We start from the raw sequence: 22,803 nt of genomic DNA, 5'->3' as shown, positions 1-22,803 counted from the left end.
TCACCAAGGCGCCCCCGGGGGTTACAAGAAATAATGGCCACAAGCTAGCAGAGAGCAGATTTAGACTGGACATTAGGAAGAACTTCTTCACAGTTCGAGTGGCCAAGGTCTGGAACGGGCTCCCAAGGGAGGTGGTGCTCTCCCCTACCCTGGGGGTCTTCAAGAGGAGGTTAGATAAGCATCTAGCTGGGGTCATCTAGACCCAGCACTCCTTCCTGCCTATGCAGGGGGTCGGACTCGATGATCTATTGAGGTCCCTTCCGACCCTAGCATCTATGAATCTATGAATGGGGGGAGGTACAAAAACTAGACAGCAGGGAGCGAATCCAGGCTGATTTGGACAGGCTAGGGAAGTGGATGGAACAGAATACAATGCAGTTTAACAAAGATAAGTGTCATGTATTGCAGCTGGGGAGGAAGACTCATCAACACCTATAGCCTGGGAGGTACCATTCTAAGTAGCACAACTGCGGAATGGGATCTCAGAGTTGTAATCAACTCCAAAATGAACATAAGTCACCAGTGTGATGAGGTGATAAGTAAGGCTAAATGCACCCTTTCTTGCATAAGTAGGTGCATCACAAACAGGTCTAGGGAGGTGATATTTCCCCTCTATGCGTCATTGGTCAGGCCATAGCTGGAGTACTGCATCCAGTTTTGAGCACTGCACTTCATGAGGGATGTGGATGGCCTGGAGAGGATTTAGAGGAGAGCCACTCGGCCAGTTACAGAGAGCAAATTCAGATTAGACATCAGGAAAAAAATCTTTGCAGTGAGGGTTGCCAAAATATGGAATGTGTGTCCAAGGAAGGTGGTGCTGTCCCCTTCCCTGGAGGTATTTAAGAGGAGATTTGAAAAACAACTGTCTGGGGTCATCTGCCCCCAGCAGTCTTTCCTGCCCAGGGCAGGGGGTCAGACTCGATGATCTAATAGGTCCCTTCTGACCCTAACATCTATGAAACTATGAATTGGCTAGCCACGAGCATGCTGGATATCAGAGTAGGCAACTGCATGCTCCATGAGCATATCCCAACCTACCAAGGAGTCAGATTACACCAATCCCTCACCTATAAACCTCATATTCAGAAGGTCAGCACAGGTAGCTTCCTTAAGACATTTAGCCAGCATGACATGGTATGCAAAATTCAAAATGCTCAAAACCACTGCTCTTGCAGTAGTATATGTCTCATGAACTTACTGTCCTCCTATCCAGAAGTTATCACACTGAAAAGCTCAACACTGTACTTAACAGTGCTCAGAAACTCATAACAGGATGCACAATTTACATTCCCTGAACTCTTGGGCATTAGACCAAATGACATAAGAAGGCACACCCTAACCACTCCCCTGCTGCCAGGTTTTCGGACCTATGGAAAGCCTGGCAGGCCGGGTACTATGACCTTGTGTGTTGCACTAAATTTAGATATGGGGTGGGATGGAAATAAAATGATCATTCAGAGTAATCTGGTCTGAAATCTATTCCTATGGTGTTTTATGCAAACACCAAACAAATTCTTATTGAGCGTGGCCTTGACAGAGAAGCATGGGTCAAGCTAAACAGACTGAAATCTGGCTACAGAGGGAACAAAACAACCCTGTACAAAACAAACATCTTCTGAAGTCCCCTGTGTGAATGTGCTGTACAGCAAGCAGCACAGCACTTAATCAAAAGCTATAATCTTTACAAATGTCCACATGGGGTAGATGGAATCCAAACACTGGGCACATCTACACAAGATGCTTTTCTACACAGTAGGCTAATCTGCTGCACAGTCAAGAGTCATCATGTAGCCATGCACAGCAGATACTGAAGAGTAAATTATGCTATTGCACAGCTGGCTAGTACCTGTAAATATAGGTACTAAATTAACTGTGCAGTAGTGCTCATGTAGATGTTGACCAGGAGCAAATTTGCTCCCAGTCAGCCACACAAGCAGGGGGCCTGGTCCCAGCACTGCTCAACTCCCAGCTCCTCTGTCACAGGCCAGCTGGGCACTGCGAGTATATCAGTTTTATCACAGGCCAACTAGGCTGCTTGATTCAGTTTCGGATTGAGGAGGCAAAGTTGGGAGTGAAATAAAGGCAAATTTATTATAGCTTACACACACACACACACACACACACACACACACACACCAGTTAATAGAAAGATAAATGCAATAAGCAGACAATGCAGTATTAAAGAGCTAATAGTAAATAATAACAACAGATAGATCAATTCTGTCGCAGGCCAGCTGGACACTGTGAAGGTATTAGCCATGGGGCTGTTCAAAACAACAGATAGACAGACATGGGTTGGCAACTTATCGATAGTCCCTCAATGCCAGGTACGCATCAAGTGATTCCAGCAAAGTCAGGTGTCCCTGATCGACACTGTCAAAGGGTTACCAGGGAAGGTCCCTTGAGCAGGATCTGATCCTCAGTCACACTGGGAGTCTGGGGTCCAGGTGTGGAACAGAAATGACCATTCTGTTCCCTCCTTCCTGCTGGTTACCTGATGCACGTGGTTTTTATACCTAGTCTTATGCTAATGTGTTGGCCTCAAAGCCACTCACAATGTTGCCCTATAGCTGTTACCCTATGGGATTGAAAGGTGTTAAAAATCATCATAAAAGGTTACTACTCAGACTTGGGTTTATCCAATAAACAAATTACAATGCAGCACCTTTAGGTTTGAAATTGACATTGCTCTGCCTCGGTTCCAACCCCTTTTAGGTTTCATTTGAATATGCTTTCTTGGCATATGCTTTCCTGGAATGTGTTAGGTGTGCAAAGCAGTTGGATCCAGTTTTTATCATCAAGGCTGAACCCTGAGCAAAAAATAGTTATGTTTCCTAATATTACAGCTACAGCTTTGCCTATGGGGCCCAGTCAGTTCCACGAACAGTTAATTTTATCATTTTGGTTAAACTTATGACAGACAAGTTACATTTGCAGTTTACAAACTTACAAGCTTTATATTAACCAATATTACCTGTTTAGGCAAAATACCAAATGCCTCCAAGAAGCACATATTTATTGCTTATTAATCCCTCTGGTTCTGGCAGTCACACTGCCCCCAAAAGCCAGGAGGCAATCAGCATCAGGACAGGGTAGTTTGTTAGTAGTTCTCTGTGCCCCACTCTCCCCATCCCAGCATTATATGGCTCCTGGCTCCCCACAGAAGTCAGGAGCTGAGCAACACTAGGACTAGGGAGCTTTTTGCTTCCCTGCTTAGCCAGGAGCTGTCCCACTTGTGGCCAGCCCCAGGTTGGGAGGGAATTCCCTACCCAGCTTGGGGCTTGCTGCCAGCTGCCCCATTGGCCAAGCAATGCAGGGGGCTAGGAAACAGCTGCAGGGCTGGGAAACCACTGCCCCGGAAGCCCCTTCCTTCCTCCCTGGAGCCCAAGCCTGACCCTAGTGCCCCCTGCTGGGTCTGGCACACAGGGGAGCCTAGAACCCCACCTGGCTGCTGTAGGAGGGTAAAGGAGCACATTAATAGTATATGTAGATGTGCCAACCAAGTGATAAGACCAGAAAGTGGCTCATAGCTAGCCAAAGTGAACAAGGTATGGGATTGGAAACAGGGACTTTGCTGACTCTTGTCAGTGACAACTCAGAGGCAGGGCTGGCCCGGTGCTTGGGCAGAGCATACAAGCTCTGGCTGAGGCTATAGCACTCTTTTGGGAGTGAGGGTGAGCAAGGTGCCACAGAGCTCCATGGGTTGCTGGCAGAATGCAACCTAAAATGAGTCATGGTGGGATCTGGTACAGATGTTTGTTATGCCACTCTAACTTACAGTACTGAAGTCTGATATCACATCCATCCAGGGTTATCTTAAGAGTGGGATCCACCATTTCTACAGCGCCCTATGTTTCCTGACCATCTATTCAGTTATGGCTATAGAGTACTTTCTGTGCACTTGTCATGCTGTAAGTGTAACTTCTGTACCTGGCCTTGTATATTAAGATGAGTCAGGTACCCTTCGATAAAAATGGACCAAGAGCGTCTATGCAGGAAATTAATACAGAGTGGTTAGTTCATCCTAAATTCATGTCCTCACCTGCTTCACAGGCAATTCCCCATGAAAAATCCCCAAGAGGCACTCAGAATACAAAATTAAAAATAACGAAGAATCCCTTTATATTCTCATTTGGAGAAGGTGTAATGTTAAAAGATATCAGTTCATAAGAATCAGACATTACATCACTTTTTATATATTACATAGATAAACAGAGGTTTAAAGTGGTTATTCATGTTATTCATAATGAGGTATAGCTGAGAGTGATAAGCCTCAGCTTAATATGGGAATTCCTTGATGAAGATATTGATTCAGTGTGTATTCTGCAAAGCAGTCTATATGTTATTTCCTTTATTAACTGTGAGAGTACATTTTCTGCAGTTCAATTATCTTTTCAGAACAACTCTATTCAAAATGAGCCAACTATACAATGGGTTATTTTACCTTTATCTAGCAGTACAAAATGGTCCTTTGATGCTTAGATTGATTCTGTTTTAAAGAGGAAAATCATTCAAACCACCCACACATTTTTGGAGGTAAAGTGGAGAATAAAGTTAAGAACATGTAATAAAGAGGAATTCAAAAGAATTTACTAAAGAAGGTACTATTTACAGAAAAGTCTTGCAACTGAAGCTATTATAACCACCCATAATCTTGTACAACTATTAAAATTATTTCCAAACAAATCCAATATTTCTATTATTAAAATACAGGTTTCTAGTTGGTCATATATTAACTTCTTCACCCATACACACACTAAGGTTAGCTTTGGTTTTCCTTATTAAAATGCAAATCTACTTTGTTGCTTATACTTTATGGATATTTCTTACATTTTCTTGATGCTGCTAGAAGAGACATCATTTACTGGAGATGAAAATGAATAATAAAATGTAAGACCATACTGAAGAGCATTATTCACACACTACAAGGTCACCTCAATCACACTGCTCGTGATAACATAAAAACTCATCCTCTGCATCTAGGTAGATGAGCAATAGAAGAAAATGATGACAGAGGAAAACCTTACCATTATCACAAAAAATGCATGCATCTTTGCTTCACAAAATATGTGCATATATTACATTGCGTTTGTCCCACAAATGCTATTGCAGAATGGTAATTTACCCATGTATGAGTTATTTCTACACACAGAATGAAAAGCAAAATGCTAAGGGCTAAGGGCTGAAATTCCTATTATTAGCAAATGTCAAATACTACCAGGGTGTGGGGAAGCTGGGATCGTCCACATCAAAGCAGCACAGAGTAGCCTGATGCCGATGCCACTACTGTCAGACCATTTTCTTCACAAAGAAGGGAATATCTTGTAATATAAAGGATGTTTCTATCCAGGATAGCAAAGATGAAGTTTCTCTGATAAGTGGAATCCCATTGTTTCAGGACTAGAGAAGTTCTGTCCACAAACAGGGTGACAGAGGATCCCAGTGGGTTATGCCTAGAATTTGCATCCAAAGGTGTAATAAAGGGTATGGAAGCCCATGCTGGTTTCCATCAGCTAATCTCTCCAAGGTTATATTTCTTCAGGATCACACAAATAACTCATAGGAATGGATTACAGTTGGGCAGGCACAATACTGTACATATAGCTTGTAGGCAGGTGACTAATTGCCTCTGGTCCATTGCCAGACCTCAGCAGTGAGGCAGATCTGAATTGGCATGGGTAGAGCCAATCCATTTGAGAGAGGCACAAGTTGGCCTTGCATGTGTGCTGACTAGGTATGCTGAATGGGTCTACCTGAATGAATCAGTGTACATGGAGCAAAGCAATGGTAGGGCTTCATAAAGAGGTAGAACAAGGATTAGTTATTAAGCTAGAGCCCTCACAAGTGGACAAGAATATGAGATGGGTAAAATTACATGATTGATCCCAAGTATCCTTTATACCTGTAGCCTTCCGTGTCTCTCTCTGGTGCATCTCATATGGGGATTCCTCACAAGGCTCACTGTTATTCTTAGGGATAAACAACTTGGTTATGGGAACGACTTCAGGTCGGTTCACCAGGGGGCCTCTCCTGCCACGTCTTTGATAATGATTGCCTTCAGATTGGGAGGACGATGTTTGATCCCATCTCCCCTTGGCATCTCCCCTTGGTTGTTCCCGTTACTCCGCCTTTGTAGGGCTCCAACCTCCCTTACACCCCACCTAATACCGACCTCGATGTCGTCACCTGCATTATTGAGGCTGATATCGTGTGCCTTCTTTGGTGCTCGGATTCCAGGAATATGGTGGCTGCTGGCTGTGGGAGATGTTACTATCCCGAACATTTCCCCCGGCCTCCCTCCTTTCCAGTTACATGTTGTCTGGCTTCAGTACCGACCCGTCCCCCGACTTATCGCCTCTGCCCCGGGCTTGGTACTTGTTGTCCATCCATCTCGCCTGTATCCTGGCTCCACCAAGTCCTGCTGGGCTCCAGTCTCTGCTGCCAGCTTCCTCGGTCCACGTTGGCTCTGTAAACAAATCCTTGGGCCCTCTCTGGCCATGTGCTATCGTGGAGACCCATTCCTGGGGTAACCACCAGGTCCCCTCACTGGGACTGCTTGTGTTCTCTGGCCCCTCCGGGCCAGCTTGGGACACCACTTTCAGTACCCCTTGCTTGTCTTCCGCCGGGCTTTTTACCTTGGCCCTGGGGTTCTGGCTGCCCAATCAGTCCTGGCACACTGTTATAAAACATGCCCACACCAAGGGGGTTGTCAATCCTGGCTCCTTTGGGCTCAGCCATTTTTTTTTCCTTTTTGTATTTTCCCACAGCAGCTCCACCCGCCGCAATTTCACTTTCGCCACTTTTATCTTCTGGCACAGCATCCCGCCGCCTTCACTTCTTATCGGACAAGTCTTTTCCACAATACCCTTTTGTATTTCTTTGATGAACAGTCACTAAACTTCAAATGCATAATGAATGTATGAAGTCTCAGGGGAAAAGGAGTCCAGAAATGCTGAGTGTGCTAATTGTGCTGCTTATGCAGTTTTCAGAAGAAAGGGAAGGGATAATGTGAGCTTCTGTTTGCTTGTACAAGAGCAGTACTGTATATTTAGCCCATAGATGGTAGCATCCAGTTTCCCTAAAAGTTCACAGCTGAGCTGTTGTAGTGAAGCAATTGAGTTGGGATAGCAAGAGGGCCATAATCTGGGACCAGCTGATGTCCCTCTTACACACTTGGCCAGTCAGGAAGTGGCCATCTGAAGAGATTCATGTACACCCAAATGAAAGTGCTTTAGGATTTTGCAGAGAGCTTAGAAAGTTAGGGTAGATGCAGGACCTTTCCCCAAAGGTAACTACATGTAGGATGCAAATGCTGTAGGAGAAGTTCTGGCAGGAAGGTGTTAGGTCTTGCAGATCCAGCCATGCCCATACACTTGGCACCAAGCAGACTGGGAGGACATCAGGATACCCAAATATTGGAGCCATCCGAGCTGTGTCAGAGCCTCTGATCAGGCATGCCCAGCTGGGCCAAGCACCTGAGTTATCACACCTGTCCCTGATCCCTGGCTAATACATCTACCCCACTTCTCTGCAATTGGATTGGCTGCTGAAAGCATCACTCACCCGTTATAAAACACACCTGCAGCCTCAGGCTACAGGCACCCCTTCACACAGCCTCAGTCTGTGCTGGCACGCCTCACATTCACTGCTCTCTGGCTCTCCCAGCTGCTGACTCAGCTTCAACTTTCCCTGACCCTAATCTTGGATCTCCCCTGAACCTCAGGGCTGGCCTTGCTCTCTCTGGTTTCCTTGACATCCTGACTCAGCTTGGCTTCCTTAACTGTGAGCTTGAATCTCCCTTAGAAGTCGGCACCAGTTCTCTAACCCCTGACCTTGGCTTACAGCTTGGACTATGTTACTTGGCTCTGCCCTCTCAATTCCTCTGAAACTTGGTGCCCCGTCCCTCTGTCCCACTCCCCACCACCACCAGATCTCTGCTCTGCCAACCTAGACCTTGACCCAATGTTCTGGTAACCTGTGCCCCCATGCTGCTGACCCCCAGATTGCACCTAGTGGCCTACTGCATGGCCAGCTGCCTACAACCCTGCTAAACCCTCACAAGCTGTCTTATCCTCACAGTCTATCTTATCTTCTTACTCAATAACCCTGAAGAGGAGGAAGGATTTCCTTGGATCCTTCTGTCCTTCCTGGGGCTACTCCTCCAGTGCTTGGGTTGGAGCTTCCAACCAGTCCAGGTCATCAATGTCTTCAACTGCCAATGATGTCAATCTTCTTAAACTACTTAAAGTGCTATAAATACTATGTCTTTCCATATGCATATGACAGTTCACACATGTAACTGGTATCTCTGCTGTGATCCATTGATAAAGCAGCCTGGTTTCAATGGTTCTACCTCTGGGATTCCTTGTCCTAGGTGTAAATGAGGTCCAGGCCTCTGCTCACATGCAGTTGGTAGAAAATTTCACATATTGAGTCATTCTTCAGTGGTGTCACATGTTTGGTCGGTGAATGGCTGCTCAAGAAAGTTTACACCTCTCTTGACAAGCCAAATTTCCTTGGTGGTGTTCCAGACAATAGTGCAAAAGGCATGTGTCACGGCGGGGTCCTATAGGAGGGCCGTGATCTCCTTGAGGCCCCCACTCCATGCCAAGTCAACCCAAGGGCACCCTCTATTCTCGCCCGCCACATCTTTGATCTTAGGTTAAGTTGGGAGGCTGCCTTACGTCTCCTAGGCACAGTTAGCTGGGACCTCTGTCCCCGTGTTCTCCCGGACCCACCGGGGGTCTCCCTGTACACTGGGTGCATTCCAGGCACCCTAGCCTTATGGGCTATGCGTGACTCCTACCAACCCCTAATACCACGCCCCAAGCCTCGCAGATGTACTGGACGTTGGTTTGTCAAAATACACGCCCGCTCCCCCGGGCCTCCTCTGTAGTCTAGCCCACTTCCGGGCCTTCTCTAATATACGGCCCCTCACGGGGACCCTCGTTGAGCCCACTCTGGGCCTTCTCCAAAACAATCTAGCCCGCTATGGGACTTCCTATCAAGTCTTCGGTCCTTTAGGCTCACCGCACGGCTACCCTCTCGTATCCAGGCTCACCGCACCACTATCCCCTTTTGCCGGGGACCACCGCAGCACCTTGCCTTTCTCCTGGGGTGTTTGTATTGCTACCCCTTTCTGTCGGGGTCCACCGCAGCACCCTGCCCCTATCTGAGGGCTATTGCCATGCTAGCCTACATCCGGGCTCGCTACACCCGTCTTGGGCTTCTCAATAGTCCCCCTTCTCTGGGACTTGCTGTGCCCACGCTGGGCTCCTTAATAATGCCACCCCTTTTCTGGGACTTGCTGCGCCTACGCTGGGCTCCTTAATAATGCCGCCCCCTTCTCTGGGGCTCGCTGTGCCCACGCTGGGCTCCTCTAAAGTGCGCTCCCCCTTTCTGGGGCTCGCCACGCCCATGCTAGGGCCTCCTAGTAGTGCCCCCTCCTGGGGCTCGTCGGGCCCGTGCTGGGGCTTCTCAAAACGCCCCTCTCTAGGGCTGGGGTCTACACACCCCGCAAGTTGTGCCCTTACTGGCACCGGGGTTCTCCCACTCCCTTGTGAGTCCCCATTGAATACGCTGCACCCTCCTCAGGCGCTGGGGCCCCCACCCCTCTGGGGGTCCCTATGAGGCCTCCTCTAACCCCTTATAGCCTCACCCTTGCCACCGGGCTAATACAAACACTAAAGCAAACACAAGCCTCCTGGCTATAACCAAAACCTAAGGCACTGGGCCATAACAACACAAGCCTCCTGGCTGAAATTCAACATCATTGCTCCGGCCTGTGGAGCTCTCGTGAGCTATACTTGCGATCAGGGTTCTCCCTATATCCTGGCCGAGGGAGCTCCTGCCTCTCTGGCTGCTAGCAGGAAACTGCCAGCCTGGCTTCAGCCCTGGGCTTTATAAGGGCCAGGCCCTGCCTCCTACAGGCAGCTGACTCTCATTAGTTGGGAGTCACTCTGTCTGGAGTTGCCCTGGCAACTCACAGCTGAGCTCATTATCCCTGCTAGGGCTTTTCCCCAGCAGTTTTCTCCTCTCTAGGAGCGGGTCAGTGAGGTGCCCCGCGACAGCATGCTTTCATACCTGTGAACCCACAGCAGTAAAGTCAGAAGGAAAAGAGGGAGGATGAGAAGCAAAGCAATGTAGGATCCTGCTGGGTTGTGATGCTTTGCTGATGAGAGGGAAAATAAAAAAAGAAAAGAAAAAAAAAGCTCTGAAGCACTTCACCGTTTTATTTTTAAAATAGGGCCAAAACAATTTATATAATAATAATATATTATATTATATTTATATAATAATTGGTATAGTGCTACATATTTACCTTCTTACTTTTTATAGTGCTTTTAAATACACGTAAAGAGCCCCAAATATTATGTCTATCCATACCCATATAGTTTAAAGCAGTGGTCACTAACCAGTGGATCTCCATCTGCCGTTGGATCTTGGAACCTCTTGGAGTTGATTCGAGGTTGGGGTGTGGGGACTGAGCGCCCACGTGCATGCACGCACATGCACACCCCAGCCCAGCTGGTCAGTCTGTGTGGGAGGGAAGGGGCGGGGACTAGATTGAGGCCCCCACGGTGAGGGACAGTGGCTCAGAGGCAGGAACAGTGGTAAGTTGAGTGGGGCCCCGGGTGGGTGGGACTTACCTGCTGGGGAGGCGTGCCCCTAAATAATTTCTTCTCCCTCTGCCTCAATCTGCCCCCCACCCCCCACTTCCTTCCCCACAGATTAGGCTTACTTGCTGGGTAGGACAGTGCACAGTAGATCTTGGGTTGCTTTTAAATGCCAAAGGTGATCTCCTACTTAAAAAGTTTGGAGACCACTGTTTTAAAGGTTTTCTTACTATCCTAGTAAAAATTGAAACACATTTTGTATGTGGTATGAAAAGAATATTACTGTAACTGTGCATTAAATCTTAAAGATAATCCTTAAAGACAGAAAGGAAAAAAAAGTATGCCGGCTAGCCATCAGGCATAACAGACTATTCCCACTGACTATGTACTCTAAACAATTTCACAGGCAGTTGCCACTAGCTGAGCCTTCAGAGACACAATAGAAGATTGGCGCACACTGAAATAAAATTGATTAAAAAAAAATAGACCGTGATCTGCAAAAGTATTAAAATACACACCATTGTCAGTTTGCAGCATTTACAGTCTAGTAATTGCACCATATAAACCTACACACTGTAATTACCTAGATGCTACTGCAGTACTTAACAACATGAATGATCAGCGTGCACGGGAAAATGTCTGCTGTAAAAAGAGGGTAGAAGTTTGGACTCATATTGAAAACTTCCCCCTACTATGAACTCTCTGCATTTATTATGAATGCATTTACCTTTAAAGGGTTCTGGGTTAAATTATACCTAAGACTTATATGGGGCAATTGCAAGAACAAAGAAACTCAGGTCAATAACACCTCTTTCCTGCCCCAAAGCAAAAACAGCTAATAATCAGAATTACCTTGATACCAGACACTTCATCCTTATCCATTCCTCCTATCAAGTCAAGATGTGTTGACATTTCATTGGCCTCTCAGTTAGCAAGGTTGAGCTTAGATATCTGTAAATACAACATAAGCATAGAGCTTATTCCAGCTGTCTCTCTCAGACCTACATACTTAAGCTGTCTAGCTTTATTAATAGCTATTTGACTTCTCTGCTTAACAAAAGCATGCTTATTATCTTTAACTACTTGGCTCAGATTTTTCCCTAGCTGGGAATCTATTCTTTTACAATAAAATGTTGCAGGTTCTAGTGATACAGGACTGGAAGAGACCTGGGTCAAAGTCAGTCTCCTGAAATATTAGGCAGCCATGTCATATAACCCCTTTCATAAATTGATCAAGCAACATCTTAAGACTAATTAGTGTTTTGCCTTCAGTATTCCTATTGGGACAATATTTCACTCAAAATGATTTTTTTCTAATTAGTTGCCTATATTATTCAGTCATATTAATATCCATTTGCATTTGTGCCATCATTATCCCTTAGCTTAACTCTCTCTTCTCCTTCTCTGTTCTGTTTATTGCTAACAATCCCATCCTCTTTTAACCTTTGTTTTGCTAGGTTAAACAAACCAAGTTTTGCTCTCCTGTTATATGGCATGCTCTACATTCCCCCAGTTATCCCAGAAACCCCCTGAGGATCTCTAAAATGTTACCTCCTCTGCTGAATAATTTCCTCTCCTCCCTTCATTCCTGGTTAGTTTTCTGCATCCATTCTGGCTTGAATTAATCTTTCTTGATCATGGGTGACCAGAATTTTACAAGGTATTCTGCATGCTGTTGGCTTGTACAATTAACAGCCACACTGTTGGCTTGTACAATTAATGTAACTAATGCTTCCCTATCTCTACTGGAAGTAGCATGCTTGGTACATCATAAGATTACACTTGCTGTTTTCATGGCTGTAGCACATTGATGACCTCCAGTTATTCTGTGACTAACACGCCCTAGTCCTTCTTTGTCATTTCCAAGTAAATTTCCAGATCATAGCAGAAATTTGTTGCCATTAGGCTTTATGTGCATGACCTCATCCTTTGTCCCATTTCTCATACTGATCTTCAAGTTGATCCAGTTCCTCCTGCATGATATTCCTGTTTTTCTCCAAATTAATTATTATACCCAATATGGCATCATTAGTAAGTTTCATTAGTCCACTTCTACTTTTTATATGTTCACTAAAAAATATTGAACAAGAGCAGTACCAGAATAGAAACTTGAGGAATCACACTAATATCCTTCCTTCCATCTTATACTTCCTTGTTTTGCATAACCTGCTGTCATGTGCTTACCCAATATACACATTGTACTAATTCCTATATTCTACCATTTAATAATAGCAATGTGGCACTGTCCTTTTTCCAACAACATTATTAAAGTGTCCTATTTTGGGGTCCATATATTCATTACTTTAATCTTAACCTCATCCTCTCTCTCTGTAGTGGCCCTGTTTTTTTGTTTTTTTATTTTTATTATTATGACTGAAGATCCTTTTCCTATTTCATTTCCTTTGCAAGTTCTAACTCATCTCGACTTTCAGCTTGTCTTACCTTAGTACTATGCTTCCCAACTTCTAAAATGTTATGATCTTTGCTAAATAATGCCCACCCCCTTTCCATTGCATACCTAGTTAGATCTCTACTTACCAATATGTGGGTTTGGGTAGTTATTCATCTAGTTAAATCACACATCCTTCACTAGAAGTTACTTTCCCTGTTTGAGATTAATGTTCCAGACACCTCTTGTATCTTGGACCTGAAGTTTCTTAAGCCATCTTCAATTCTTCAACCCATATAAAGGTTATTTTGTATCCCCAGGTCTTCTAGAATATCATAGAATCATAGAGAAGTAGGGCTAGAAAGGTACTGTATAGATTATGTAGTCCAACCCCTGCCTGAGGCAGGATTATCCCTATCCAAACCATTCTATACAAATTCACTAACTTCTTAGCAAAACTACGCAGTCAACTGTGACAATACAAAACATAACACCCAAACCTGCCACAGATAAAACAGGAGTACCATGACAGCCAATGTCCTGCTGTTGTGAAGGGAGTCTACACCAATCTGACCATGGGGTAAAATTCTTTCTTGAGCCCAAATCCAGTGATTGGTCTGACCCCAAGTAAAGGGGAAAGACCCTCCAGCCAGGACCTTCCAGGTTTAAGTCCCAGCAGACGCCCTGGCACACCCCAGTCAAAATCCCCAGCCTTGGCTGTAGTCAACACCCAATGCCACTGAGGAAGGCATAAAAAAAACAAACAAAGAAACAAAATCTCGTGTAGCAGCAGAGGAAGGCAAGGGGGGGATGGGAAATTCCCTCCCAACCTCATGAAGCAAACAGCAAAGCCCAGATGCATGATAAATATCTATAGTAGCACATAGGCACAGCTACACCTAGATCATCCCTGACTAATGGCTGTTGTCTGTTGCCAGTTCTGTGTTATCTGCATCTTGCACATGTAGCTTTCTCTGCCAGCATTCAAATCATTAATAAAATATGTTGGACAGCACTGGGACCAGAATGAACCCCTAAAAGTCCACTGAAAACCTACAGCTATTCTGACATTGATCCATTTATAATTACATTTTGTTTGCAGCTATTGAGATCATCTATCCAACAAATAGTAGTTTTGTCCAGCCCACATTTCTCCAATTTGTTTATGAGAAGGTCATGTGGGACCTTGTCTAAAGCCTTGCAGAAGTCCATATACACTATACCCACAGCATTGCCTTCAACCATCCAAGTAGTGACTTTGTCAAAAAATGAGATCAAGTTTGATAAGATTTATTCTTAGTAAATCCATGCTGGGTGCTTGTGATCAGCCTTTTGTCCTCCAGATGTTTGCAAATAACCTTTCTTGGGATACGTTCCAGTAACTTCTTAGGTACTGAGGTAAGGATAACCAGTCTTTAGTTTCTTGGGTCCTTCTTTTTCCCTTTTTTTAAAGAGGGGCACTACGTTGGCCCTTTTCCAGTCCTCTGGCACCTTGTCTGTCTCCCATGACTTCACGAGTATATTGCCAAGGGCTCCAAGATCTTCTCTACCAGTTCCTTCAGGACCTTGGGATGAAGTTCATCAGGCCCTCCTAACTTTAATTTATTCAGACCCAACAAAAGCTCTCTGGCTGCCTCTTTTGTTATCTCGTCCCTCAGCATCTCTTCTTCCTTATTCAAATAATCCTTATTAGGTGTCTGACTGAAGCCTAATTACTTTTGTGAAGACCGAGGCAAAGTATCCGATAAATAGCTCCACCTTGTTTGCATCTTCTGTTATGAGTCCTCCCTGGCTATTTAACAGTGGACCTACAGCCTCCTTGATCTGGCCAACATACCAGTCTGTCTGGTCAATATACTGTGTAGTCTTGTCTGGCCAACATACTGATAGAACCCCTCATTCTTCTTAAAGTCCTTCGCCAGGTGCAGCTCATTCTTTCTTTGCCTTCCTGATTTTGTCTTTGCAGGTTTTTGCAATTTCCTTGTATGCTTCCTTGGTGATCCACCCATTTTTCCATTGTCTGGGTCTTCCCTACATACCAAAATCAAAGTCAAAAAGAGAGTCAATGAACCCACAAAAGGTATCATTTGTGAAAGAAAGAAAATTGGCTAATAGTTCCAGAAATAATGGGATCCCATCATTATCACTCCTATTTGTTCACTAATCTATGCCTAAAGATTAGTGATAATAATGGCATGGTTTCCAGTAGGATTTATCTATTATAACATATTACAGAGATTTCTATCCACATCCAAATCCAACACTGAGGGTTTAGAAAAGACTCCTCGCAGTACACCAGTAGAATCTTCTTTACTCAAACTCGTCCTGTTTTATCTATTTTTTTCCCTTTACAACTTTATATAATTAACATGACTCATAACCTTTACTTCTATGTTTTCTGAACAACAGTTACCCCTAAATAAATCTATACCAATCAAAATTACTATTTCAGTATGCATATGCTATAACTGCAATATCCGATTTTACATCAGATTGAAATTGAGGAATTAGAACTGCTTTTATACCAATCCTCCAATTATTATTATTTTGGGGGTTTTTTTTGCCTAGGCTTTGTCATCCATGATCCTTTAAGGTAGGAATCTGGAAGAGTAATTTCTTTTGATAATGATAATCAATGGATATTTGCCTGTTCCCATCAGGATCTTCTTCAGCCTCATTTCCTTGAGAAATATCACATCCTTTTATTTTCTGAATGTGCTCTGTTGATAGGTCTGTTCATTCTTCTTATTTTCGTTAAAAGAAAAAAAGAACACATACACATCAGAAAAAGGCAGACCCTGGCCCTTTCTTCTACTACTTTTCTTCAGACTACAGATCATCTAGTCTTATGCTTTTTCACACAGTTGCTTCAGTATTGCTCTTATTCTTCTGGAGATCCAGTCCCCGGTTAATCCCGATTATCTTTTAGCAGACCAGCTACTCTTCTTTTCACATTTTCTGCCTGTTCCTTCTCCGGGTTACTTCAGCATACCTGTCCCTGCATTAAGGCTTTCCTTGACTAACCAGTTTACTTCTCTATATTTTCTGTGGTCACCCTTCTCATCTAGTAGTCTGCCTACACTAGTTAAGAAAGTGTCTGCAAATCTTGAGATACCCACAGATTTCTTCCCACTCCCCCTCCTTTTAGGCCTGTCTCCAAATCCTTGCCTGAACTCCACTATCTCCTCTGAGTCTTTAGTCCTAAGATCTTTATTTCAATGAACTATAGATTTCATAGACGTTAGGACTGGAAGGGACTTTGTAAGATCATTGGGTTCAGCCCCCCTGCCCAAGGGGCAGGAAGTCAGCTAGGGTCAAAGAATCCCAACGAGATAGAGCGCTCAAATGTTTAAGTGTCCAGAGAAGGTGCTTGCACCACCTCTGAGAGAAGTTTGTTCCAGGCCGTAGAGGTTCGGACACTGAAGAAGTTTGTCCTTATGTCTATCCTAAAATGGTCTTGCAGGAGTTTGCGTCCGTTGGACATTGTCATCTCTTGGGATGCTCTGGGGTGTTATATCAGTGATGCTTCATAATAGGTTGCATCAAATATCTATCCAAAGATAACAATGAAGATAAATTGGATGCCTGTTAACTTCATTCTCAAGGTCACCTTCAGTATTAACTCAGTAGTCATTTATTTATAAAAATCTAACAAATTTTAGGTCTTATCCTGTCTCCTCTTCTTTTGGGTTTAGAGATACTGAAAGAAGCAAGAATAGAATGGGAAATGAAATAAGACACTAGAAGTGAGAGCATAGCTAATATAAAGTATTTTTAAATGGCAAAGAAGGAACTAAAATGAATGGGAAAGAGATGGGTAAGACAAGTAGATGAGGAAGGGAATGGGTAAGCGTTCAGTAGTGTACTTAGAGGGGTAAATAAGTGGAGCACCAGCTCTGGGCACCAGCATGGTGCCTCCCAAGGAGACTTTGCCATAGGAGTTCCAGTGCTGCTCTGTTGAGCTATAGGAGCAGGGCAGGCACAGCCCCGGTCTGGATAGAGGGTGGGATTAAGCTGGGCACTAACAGTGATCCCTGGGGAGCCTTCTCTTGGGACATGCTACAGCTACTGTCAAAGTGCAGAGGGACAGGACAGGTTAGACTCCTTTCCTCCAATTCCCTGCTCCCCAGTGGTCAGTATAATCCCCCCATTCTGCCCAGGTCACTGAAGGAATGTGCCATGCTTCTGCAAATATAGGATCTAAATATTAATACATGTATTCAAATTCTGCCAGGAAAAGCACTCTCTCTTTCTCAAGAAGATAATTGTTTATATGGTGGGTAAAATTACTGTGTGTTCCAATTGTCAGTTGTGACACCGTTTTGTTTGATAGCAAGAAAATAAAATTCTGCAAAAAGTTTCCCAGAAAAAGAGAGAAACAAAAAAACAAGGAACACTCTCACAGGGTATAGGTTAATTTAGAGCCTGCTGAATCACAAGCATTAGCATTTGTCTTGTTTAGTGGCACCTGCTTTTAACTAACCAGTGGCAGATCTAAAATATCCTCCATATCATTTTCTGCTGGATTAATTTTAAACACAAAGATCTGAGAAATAACCGAATATGAGCCAACATTTTTGTTGCTTTTGTTAACTTCATTTCCCCTTCCATTTCTCTTCTAAAGAAATCTATTTTAATTTGCTGGGCAGATATGTATATAGCTTTGCCTACAGACCTTGGTAATCCAGATAATTTTAAAGACATTAGTTCATCAGGTATTTCACCAGAATCAGAGCCAAATCAATAACAGATGGCATGTTTAAAGTAGATGTGTTGCTACTCCATCATCTCTAAAATGAATCATCCCTTTAATACTACAAAGTAAGGAAGGCATTGTTTTCAATGATCCCTCTAAGGTGTAGCGGTCCGTGAGCGCACCGCTTCGGTCCATGAGCGCACCTGGTGTCGGGGCTGTGGAGGGCATCTTGATGTGAGAACACTTGCATTTCTAGGCAGGGTGTTGTGCATAAGTGGTTGTGGGATCCTGCTATTGCACGAATATTTGTTTCACCGTTTTATAATTTATTTCCTGGTATACTTTGATGCACATTTATGAGTGAGTGTATGTGTGTGTTGCTGAACATTTTGTACAGTGAAGTTAGTGGCAGGCTCCTAGATGCTCAGCTCTTTAGAAGCCAAGCCACTGTTTCAATGCCTACCCACAGATTTAAAAGCCTGACTTTAGGCACCCATTTAAAAAAAAGTTGTTTTTAATAGATGGATTTACTATCAATATGCTTTTTGCTGAAGTAAGAAGTTTTAGGTCACCCTAAAACAGAAAGGCGAATGCATAGGAGATGTTGTATTGTCTTTAGTAAGTCATTAAAAAAATCCTATGAGCCAAAGGAACTGGCAGCAGTCCATATATACAAAAAGGGATATAGGCAAAGGATAAAGGAACAACTAATTATGATTCCAGCTTGAGGCAATCTGGGGACCTACAACCCAGGGGAGGAAAGCATTGTGCTATCTGACTAAAGATTATGGCCTGATGAAAATGTTTAAAGTTGGGGAATCTCAGAACCACCAAATCTTGTAGGAAATTATAGTTCTGCAAAGAGGTTGAGTATTTGTTTCCAATCTCTTCTGAGGATTTCAACATGTTTGGTTGCTGGGAGGGGGCAAGAATAGGGAGGATATTCAGAATAAACAGGATCCTAAGAAGGATATTTGTTTTAATTATGCTTATTTTTCCCCAAAGGGAAAGAAGTAGAACTTGCCATTTATTTAAATTGCTTACTGACTGCATAATGAATAGAGCTAGATTAACCTTGACTATGGCGTTATTTCCTTGGGGAACTGGATGCCAGGGTATTAGAGTATTGTCTCTTCTCTTGTATTCTGGATGTCCCCATAGAGGGACTACTTCCAGATATGTTTAATGAGGTCTTCATTGCTTCTGACTTACCCCAATTTATCTTCTAGCCAGGCAATTTGCCAAAGTTAGCTGTTTGTAGGATATTTGAAATACATTAGTCTGGGATTGTAACAAATAAGCAAATGTCATCTACATACAAGAGCTTTGTGTCCCCCATCCCCATTTTCATCCTTTGTATTCATTAAGGAAGACCAAGATGTTCTTTAAGCAGTTCTTCTACTAAGCTAAATAGGCTTGAATTCCCTGCAAAGGGTAACTGTTATTATGTTATTTATTAGGAAATGAGAATTGGGTTAGAAATATGCCAGCTTTACCCCCAAATAAAAGTTTCCTTACCGTATATTTGTCCTCAGTAAGGAACAGATATTATTTCCATTACGTTGTAACAAAAGCTTTTTTTGTATAGCACGAAACAAATACATGAAGGTTCCTGAAATGCTAACAAACTATAAAGGTTAATCCATTATGTATCACCTGTATCATTTTTAATAAATTTAGATTGATTGAGGTGAACAATATTACCAGTTACTTTTTAAAAGTCCATTAGCTAACTTATTTTTAAACTAGCACTTATTTTGTATGGCTGATGTAACTATAATTTTAGAGTATGTTTGGGTGGTTGAGCTAGACACTTGTCAAGAACGTATCACTGTGATACCTTTTTCATACTTGTGGATCAGGCATTGAGTAGTTATATGTTCCATAGCCTGTTCTGGGTGGCCAGTCACACACTGGAGAGTTTTTAATTTTCCATTTGTGCATCAAGTATCTGCGTTTCCCCTGGTTTGTGTGGATATGGTTTAAAGCTGCCCATGAGTGTCGTGGGAGATCAAAGCCAGGGACCTTCTGTGTTGGATTTACCATAAGATTTTTTTTTAAACACAAAGAACAATATTAACTTATGCAAATTAAGACTTCCCTCGTAGGAGGAGGTAAGGCATTTTTTGTAGGACATCATGCAACTAACAGTTTAGTATCATTAGTTCCTTAGGCCAGAGCTGAGGGCCTTATCCTGGCCCACGATCAGCCAAGACTTTAGTTATTTCTGGCAAATGAAGAGAGGCTAGCTTGGCCTCTTCCTCTTCTTGTGGAAGAATTAAAAATAAATAAATAAAATCTAGGTCTTCTGGGTCAGGTAGTGAATTGCTATCGTACAACACATAGTAGACTTTCAGACTGATATCTCCTTGATTAATAAAATGCCTTTGTTCTCATTTAAATGATAGTATTTCAGACTTCCTCTTTAATCTGTAAGGGAGAAGTGACCCCATTTTGCCTCAACTTTGGTGTGCTTGTTTGAGCCTAAAACAATTAAAATTCAGCTTGGGTTAAGGTAAGCCTATTTACTTCACACTGGTTGCGTCTACATGAGACACCGACTGCACAGTTGTTACTGCACAGTCATTTAGTACTGGCATAACCAGGTATTAAGTGACTGGCAGTAACTGGTGTTACTGCACAGTAGTGTCACCACATGGCTTTCTGGTGATGCCGACTGTGCAGTAGCTCGTTACTAACATGCAGTAGCATCATGTCATGGTTTGTGCCCTGCGATGCTGCTGCACAGTAAGCATCTCGTGTAGATGCGGCCACTGAAGATGAATAGTTTAGGGTTTTTTAGAAAAGTGTATCTGAAAGTTCTATATCTAAACATGACTTCCAGCAGTTCCATGAACTAACTCAAATAGCCCCCTTCCTGCCTCTTAAGTAGGGAGGAATTAGAGAGGATTTAGAACATCTCATAGAGTGAACCAGGATCTCTCTGGTAGCTTATTTTTTCAAGGGAAATCTTTATCTCTTGTCAGAATTTAAGGCAATAGAAATTTAGCTTCACTCTCTTTAGAAGCAAGTTGTGCTCAGAGAAGCATGAGCAGAAATCATGACTGATGTCTATCATTTCTGCAAATCTGTTGATTAACAGTCATATACATTTTAATTTTAGTTCTTTTATATATGATTAGTATGCGACTGTGCATGTTGGAGATGGCCCAATAGCCATGAGCTGTTGAACTTCAGACTTATCTGCTGCTACAAAAAACAATTCTAATGGAGCACTGATTTACAGAAAGACTTCATTAAAAAAAAAATAGATGCATTTGGTCCATATACGTTATATTTTAGATACATACATGGTACAAGTCAGGGCCTTTCCAGCTAAAAGCCCACCATCTTTGTCCATATCTAAAGTCTGTATATTGAGTGTTTTGTTCAACAAGATTGCTATACTTTTGTCCATAGGTCGATCCAGGATTTCGGAAAGGGAGTGTGGAAACTGCAAACCTGCACACCACAGGAGGATCCCCTTCCTCAAGCAAGTAAGAATCTTCTCTCTCCCTCCCTTTACCTCCATGCTGAGCAGCATGTTCTCTCCTCTCCCATTCCCCCCTCCCCTGCCCAATGCTGTCACTGTCTTCAACTCACCCAGGGTGGATAGGAAGGGGCTCTAGGGTCATTTCTGCCCCACTCCAGCTGGGCTGCACATGGAGCCAATTTTAACCAGAGATCACAGCCACAACTGCAGCCACTCCCAGGCTGGCAGAGGGCACCAGGATGACCAGGCAGTGGGGAGGGACCTTCCTTGGTTGTCATCATTTTTATGGAATCATATCACAAGATGATGGCTCAGGTTTTCAAAGTTCTTACTAAAAATCATTCCAGTTCCATGATTTAAATTTTCAAAGTTACGTAGAACAGCAATAGAAGGAACAATCAGTTCTAAGGAAGGAAAGAGCTGGCGAGGTGGAATTTAAATGGAAATTTGAAGTGTTAAAATGTTCAGGGATGAAAGGTATTAGGTGGTCACCAGGAAAAGCATGCAAGAAGGGAATGTAATTCTCTTAGAACCAATAAGCACCACAATTGGTGACTGTTTTCCAATACCCTTATTCACATGGAACAGTAACAGATGCCATGAGTAGAACCATTTGTTTTAAAAATATTACCACTAAGGGAAGGCAGACATTATTCAGTACAATTCAGCGCACTAGAATTTGACCCAGGGAATAGAATGTAATAAGATTACATTTTAAATAATGATAGATAATTTCATTAATACAAGTAGTTGCCACTATGCAAGTAATCCAATCTCATTGCTTTGAGATTGTAACAAAGGGCTTCCTCAGGGCTGGTCCGCCATTGGCCCACCCACCTATCCTGGGTCAGCCACCTGCCTCCTCTCCTGCCACACCTTGTTTTTTGTTTTTTTGTTTTTAATTAGTTTTAATAAGGCAGGAGGCTGTCCATTCTTGCTTCGATGCTAGGGGGCACTATCTGGGAACATGGAGCTTCAGGAAATACTGGGGGCAAAGAAAGATATATAGGCAGTGGAAGCAGGGGCCAGCCACAAAGGAGGCATACACCACCCTGGTGCACTATTGCAGGGAGTCAGTTAGGCAGGCCAAGGCAGGACTGGAGCTTAGGCTGTCTACAACAATCAAGGACAATAAAAAGTCCTTCTACAGATACATAGAGAGCAAAAAGAAGGCGCAGAGTAGCATAGGGCCCCTGCAGGACAAATCAGGTCAGTTGGTGGTTGATGCAGACAAAAGGCAGAGCTCTTCAATGAGTTCCTCACTTCAGTATTCCTTAATACTGACCAAGACAATCCCCACACTGTGAGCATAGACAGATGTCTAAAAGGTACCAGACTGCCAAAGGTTAGTGCTGACTTAAAGAGCAGTGGAAGGGCTGGATGGATACAAGTCAGCCAACCCAGATGACCTCCATCCATGGGCGCTGAAGGAATTGGCCAGTGTCATTGCTGAGCCACTGGCACAGCTGTTTGGGCTCTCATGGTGCTCCAGACAGGTCCCTGAGGACCGGAAAAAGGCCAATGTGGTGCCCATTTTTAAGAAGGGGAGAAGGGAGGAGCCAGGTAACTTTAGGCCAGTCAGTCTTACCTCTATCCCTGGGAAAATACT

Source organism: Alligator sinensis, unplaced genomic scaffold (assembly GCF_000455745.1).
Source record: "Alligator sinensis unplaced genomic scaffold, ASM45574v1 scaffold395_1, whole genome shotgun sequence".
NCBI classification, from domain to species: Eukaryota; Metazoa; Chordata; order Crocodylia; family Alligatoridae; genus Alligator; species Alligator sinensis.
The sequence above is the reverse complement of the archived record's forward strand: the minus strand, read 5'-3'. Positions refer to the sequence as shown.